We start from the raw sequence: 6,759 nt of genomic DNA, 5'->3' as shown, positions 1-6,759 counted from the left end.
AAGACAGATACCATATGATTTCACTCATGTGGCATTTAAGAAAGAAAAATGAGCAAAGGGGGAAAAAAAGAAAAAAACTAAGAGACTCTTTGTTTGTTTTTTAATTTTAGAGAGAGAGTGTGTGCGTGGGGGGGAGGGCAAAGGGAGAGAGAGAGAATCTTTTTTTTAATTTTATTTGTTTTGAGAGAGCAAGCAGGTGGGGGGGGGTGCAGACAGAGAGAGGGAAGGAGTTACCCAAGCAGGCTTTGCACTGTCAGCATAGAACCTGATGTGGGGCTTGAACCCCACGAACTTGAGATCATGACCTGAGCCCAAATCAAGAGTTGGACGCTTAACCAACTGAGCCACCCAGGCGCCCCAAGAGAGAGAAAATCTCAAGTAGGTTCCACGCTCAATGTGGAGTCCTATGCGGGGCTTGATCCCATGACCCTGGGATCATGACCTGAGCCAAAATCAAGAGTCAGATGCTCAACCGACTGAGCCACCTGGGCGCCTCCAAGAAAGAGATTCTTAACTATAGAGAAGAATCTGAGGGCTGACTTCCACTTTAACTCTGATCTCTGCAGGTGATTGAGAGGTGACCACCATGGATGTTGAATGTTGCTGCCTGTTCGGGTAACAGTATGAGGAAATGGGGTGGGGTGAGGAGATCTTGATTAGCCCAGAATGTTCTCTCGTCCGCGTCCAGGTATCTGTCTCTGGTGGTGACCTCAGGGATGCTCGCTAAGGGGGCAGATGCGTGCAAAGGGAGAACAAAGTTCCCAGTTGACGTTGGACTGAGAATTTCAACTGTCAGAGCCTCTAAGCTCTGCACTGCCTACCTCACTTGTGCAACGTGGGCATGGCAGGAAGAGTTTACATGTGGCCCAGCGAAAGCCTCGAGCTGTCGGTACAGCTGGGGTTGGCAGTGGCCCCGGGGACACCGGGGAAGGTCCTGGGAGAGCACTCGTTGCCCTGGCGGCAGCCGTGCGTGAGCTGTCCCCGCCACCACGCCCCGGCCCTCCGCCCAGAAGGAATGCTGCGAGGAGCCAATGCCAGGCCCACCGTGTGCCTGGGGCTGCTCTAGCACTCACGTGTCATAATCGATTTGTGTCTCACGTCAGCTCCGCAAGCTACGTGCTCATGCCATCCCCATTTGCAGATGGAAAACTGAGGTGCCCTAGTTGAGTGATGCATGCAGATTCAGGAGCTCGTAGGCCATGGAGCCAGGACGAGAACCCAGGGTTGTTGACACTCCGATCCTGCACCCCATCGGGTTACAAGGATGAGTAGTGGCCCCGGGGCGGGGCGGGCGTGTCGGCTCCTTTAGGAGGTCCCCGTAAGAGCTGTGGGTGCTGGAAAGTGAGGGCTCCTTACAGGAAGCTGAGATGCCCACGTCGGATGTAAGTGCTGGAGACTTCCTAGGCACGAGCCGCTTTCTTATCGCGCGTCCGGGCCGGATCCGCCCAGAAGCTGCTACGTGTAGCAATCGGTTGGCATTTGTTGAACTGACTGATGGGAGCTGCTATTAATTCCAGGACTTCAGCTTCCTCATCTACAGAAAGAACACAAGAGTCTACTTGCCCCGCGTGGCGTGTGTAGATTACAGGCAACGACAGGACCTCAGATTCCTAGACGGGTGACAGGTGCAGGGACCGTGTCCTGCACACCGGGACGGCTCAGAGCTCCAGGAAGGAAAGAAAAGGAGTCACGTGTGTGAGGCAGCCCAGGGAGGGAGCCGTGTTGTCGCAGGTGATCATAGTTGACATTCGTGACCTTGTGACACAAACATGAGACTCCAGCAAAGCTGGTCCCGGCCTTTCCCAGTTCCCTGAAAAGTAGCAGTGTTGGTTCTGCCTCAGGGTCTTTACCTGACAGTTCCTGCTTCCCAGAACCCTTCCCTTCTCTGCCACTTGCACACGTACACGCTGTCCCTGTTCTTCTGTCTGGCTAACCCCTTTAGATCCCTTTTACACGTCCCTTCCGGGAAGCATCGTCTGACGTCCCAGAGCTAGCTCGACTCCCTCCTTATGCTCCCGTGGCCCCTACGCGACTTGTTTAAAACACCCATCACCCTGGTGGTCTGTCCAAGTCAGCGTGCCTGGCTGGACGGACTCGGGGAAGGCCGCGACCTTGTCCTATCCACCACCACGTCCCCAGCACCTCACGCACGGCCAGTCACCTAATAACTGCTCAGCTCACACTTGTTGGATGAGTGAGTGACGTTTTAGCATCTCTGTTTGCACAGAGGAGGAGAATGAGGCTCAGGGACGCGCAGTGACCCACTCAGAGTCACCCAGCTGGCGGGAGAGGCGTGGCCAGGCCTGAGCCCCTGAGCTTATGATGCCGAAAACATCAACAGGGGCCGGGAAGGCTTGCTTCAAAGCGCGGTGGGAAGGCAGCGAGACTGGGAAGAAGGGACCTGGAAATCATTGCTGCGTTCCGAACACGTCCAAAGGGAAAAGAAAACGCAGGCTTGAACAGGAGCTGGTTTTCAACCCTTCCAGATCATCTGAGCCTATACTCGATCACTTCAGGTGTCTGCTCAGCCGTCACCTTCCAGAGACCTGCCGGGGCCCTTACTTTGAAATAACAACTCCAGGGGCACCTGGGCAGCTTAGTGGGTTGAGTGTCCGACTTCAGCTCAGGTCATGATCTCACGGTTTGTGGGTTCAAGCCCCGCGTCGGGCTCTGGGCTGACAGCCTAGAGCCTGGACCCTGCTTTGGATTCTGCATCTCCCTCTCTCTCTGCCCCTCCCCTGCTCGTGCTTTGTTTCTCTCTCTTAAAATTAAATAAACGTTAAAAAAATTAAAAAAAAAAAAAAAGAAAAGAAACAGCAACTCCTCTCGAGATTCTCCCTCCCCATCCCTGCTTTTTTCCTCTCTGTACACTCACTACCGTCTCACACACTCCCCGTGTACCTGATGGGCGGTCTGAGACCGCCACGTGACGCTGCCGTGTCACTCTGGGGGATGGGGACTCTGTCGGGTTTCTTCACAGCCACATCTATCCCCTGGTGCCCAGAACAGAGCCTGACACCTAGGCGGCACTCAATCAAAAGTTGCAGGGTCAATGCAAAATGAACAAAGGCTTGCACCTTCCTCATATGCTGCTTCCCCTCTTAAACATCTATTCTCGTGGAGCAATCTTATTACGGCCGCTGGGCTGGAGCTCCGCTGTCTGGAAAGGTCACAGGCAGCCGTGACAGCTGAGATTGAAATTTAGAACTTCATTAGCACGTACAGTTTGGTGCATTTTGACATGTGGACACTGCTGTTATACCATCATCGAAATCAAGAGAGTGGACACATCCAGCCCCTAGAAAAGTTTCCCTGTATCCCTCTGTAACCCTCCCTCCAAAGGCACCCCCACCCCCAGACTCGTAGGCAACCACTGATCTGTCCTATTCTCATAGATCAGTTCGCATTTCAAGGCATTTCGCATAAACGGAGCCAAGCAGCACATAGGGTTTTGTCTGTTCGTTTGCTCGGCTTCTTCCACTCAGCATGATTATTCGGAGTCTCATCCGTGTCGTGACACACACGAGGGGGTCATCCCTTCCATTGCAGAGTAGCGCCCAGTTGCACGGACACACCCCAAGTTGTCTCTGCATCAGCCTCCGCTGATGGACGTCTGAGCTGTTCCAGGTTTGGGCTCTTCGCAAAGCAAATCTGTGAACGTTCAGGCGTAAGTCCTTGCGGGGACGTATACTTCCATCTCTCTTGGATATGTATCGACAGGTGGATGGCTACATCACATGCTAAGCGGATGTTAAACTTTATAAGAATCTGTGAAGCTGTTTTCCGAGGTGGCTGTGCCAACGTTACGATCCCAACTAGCACTGTGTGGGATTCTAGCCCCTCCACACCCTCACCCAAATGGGAGTGATTAGCCTCTAGTCCGGGTCATTCTGACAGGGGAGGGCTGGCGTGGCTTGTTGAGGTTTTAGTTAGGATTTCGTGGTTCTTTGCCAACCCTCCGTCTTCTTTGGCGAAGCACCTGCAAAATCTTTTACCCGGTTTTCTTCCGGGTCGCTTCTCGTGATTAGTGTTCCGTTTTGAGTTTCAAGAGCTCGTCGTATATTCTGGCTACAAGTCCTTCATCGAAGGTACGGTTTGCAAATATTTTTCCTCATCCTGCAGCTCGCGTTTTCACTCTCTCAACACTGACTTTTGGAAGAGCAGAGCTATTCATTTTGAAGGGTGTCACATTTGTCAAACTTTTCTTTCCCAGACAGACACCTTTCCTCGACAGACACCTTTCCTAGAGAGGTATCTGTGAAATCTTTGCTCAACAGCATCACAAATCCTATTTCCTTCCAGAAGCCTCTGTGTGTGTGTGTGTGCGCGCGCGCATGTGTAGTTTTATAACTTTGCCTTTACGTCTATGGAACATTTTGAGGGGGGCTTTTTTTTTTTTTTTTTTTGTATACAGTGAAAGCAACAGACCACAGTTCTCTTTTCTGTTTTTCACACCTGTATGTCCAGTTGTTCGAGGCTTGTTTCTTCGAAAAGGCTCTCTTCTCTCTCCTCCATGAACTGCCTTCTCACGGGTCAGAAATCGAATGCGTCAGTCTATTTTTGTCCTCTCCCTTCTGTTCCATTGATCTACTCGCTTATTTTGACACGAATGGCAGTGTCTTAATCACTACACGTTTACTACTTTCCATCGGGTTAGTGGTCTTTTGTTGTTTGTTGTTCTTTTACGAGGTGGCTTGGCTACAATAGGTTACTTGCATTTCCGTCTGAATCTCGTTACTTGTCAGTTTCTACCCCAAAGCCAGCTGTGATTTGGGTTCGGCTGGTGTTGCATCCGTAGATCAGCCTGGGGAGAATTTCCATCTCAACAAGGTGGAGTCTCCCGACCCGTGGGGACAGCGTGGCTCTCCACTTATCACAGTTTTCCGGGCTGTCTCTCGGGGGCACTTCATAGTCCTCAGTGTACCGTTGTCAGACTTACCCAGAGGTGGCAAATATTTTTAATACTATTGTAAATCATATTGCCGTTTAAGTGTTCAGTTTTTAGGGGTTTTTGCCCACGGATAGCATATAGAAATCCGATTGATTTTTGTTTACTTGTATCCCGCAGGCTTGCTAAACTCACTCATGGGTTTTAGCAGCTTTTTCATAGGTTCCATGAGTTTTTCTATTTAGACAGTCATGGAGTCTGTGAATAAAGACAGTGTTAGATCTTTTCCAACCTGGATACGTTCCATTTTTTTCATGGCCTCATTGCACTGGTCGGAGCATCCAGCACCATGTTTAATAGAAGTGGCCAGAGCACATATGAGTGATTCCTTCTCTAGTCTTTCGCCTTGAAGTATGATGTTAGCTGCACGTTTTTCATGGATGGTCTTTGTCATACGGAAGAATTTCCTTTCAATTCCGACTTTGCTAATAGTTTTAATCAGAAATGGACACTGGGGGCTCCTGGGTGGCTCAATAGATTAAGCGTCGATTCTTGGTTTCAGCTCAGGTCATGATCTCACTGTTTGTGAGTTCCAGCCCGGGGTTCACGCCAAGCGTGGAGGATGCTTGGGATTCTCTCCCCCCTCTCTCTCTGCCCCTCCCCCACTTGCTCTCTCTGTCTGTCTCTCAGAATAAATAAAAAAACTTAAAGAAATGTTTTGACAAGAAATGGATGTTGGATTTTGTCTGATGGTTTATGTTTATCTATCAGGATGATCATACGGTTTTTGGTTTTCATTCTGTTATAGGATGAATTACATTATTTCTAAATATTAAATCAACTTTGTATCATTAGGATAAACCCAACCTGGTCATGATATTACTATTCATTTGTTGTTGTTGTTGTTGTTGTTGAGAGAGAGAGAGGGAGAAAGAGAGTGCAAGCAGGGGAAAGGGGCAGAAGGAGAGAGAGAGAGAATCATAAGCAGTCTCCACGCTCAGTGCAGAGCCCAAAATGGGACTTAATCTTAGGACCATGAGATCATGACCTGAGCCAAAATCAAGAGTTGGACATTTAACCGATTGAGTTACCCACACATTATATATGAAAAAAAATATACATATATATTTAAATATATTATTGGTTTCTATTTGCTAGGAACTTTTGCATCTAAGTTCATAACAAATATTGGTCTGTGCCTTTCTTATAGTGCCTTTCTTGTTTTGGAATCAAGGTATTGCTGTTTCACCCATCCCCCACCCCCCTAACCATCAGTTTGTTCTCTACAGTTCAGAGTCTGTTTCATGGTTTACCCCTCTCTCTCTTTTTTCCTTTTTTTTTTTTTTTTCACTTACTTCAGGTTTAATTTGCTCTTTTTTTTTTTTTTTTTCCCCAGTTCCTTAAGGGAGATTTGGAGTAGAGATCTTTTTTCTTTTCTAATCTAGGAAGTTAGCGCTATAAATTCCCCCCTAATGAATGTCGAGTCCAGTTGATTTCCTACTTCTCACCCTCATTTTACGTTACATTTCCTGCTTCTCTACATGCCTGGTATTATTTAGTTGAATGACAATCATTTTAGCTTGTTAGGTGCTAAATATTTTTGTATTCATATAAAAAACCCTTAAGCTTTGTTCTAAGATGCAGTTACGCACTTGGAAATATTTTGATCCTTTCCATCTGGTTTTTAAGATCTATTGGATGGGGCCACAATGGTGTTTAGTTTAGGGTTAATTATTCCCATATCATTGGGAATACATCATATGATGTAAGTACTCTACAGGATGATTCCTGAATTTCAAAGTTTTCAAGTCTGGCTGGCAGGAAAAAGTTTTCAAGTCTGGCTGGCACTATTCCCAGCCCCCTGTGGGCAC

This window comes from Leopardus geoffroyi, chromosome B1 (assembly GCF_018350155.1).
Source record: "Leopardus geoffroyi isolate Oge1 chromosome B1, O.geoffroyi_Oge1_pat1.0, whole genome shotgun sequence".
Lineage (NCBI taxonomy): Eukaryota > Metazoa > Chordata > Mammalia > Carnivora > Felidae > Leopardus > Leopardus geoffroyi.
The sequence above is the reverse complement of the archived record's forward strand: the minus strand, read 5'-3'. Positions refer to the sequence as shown.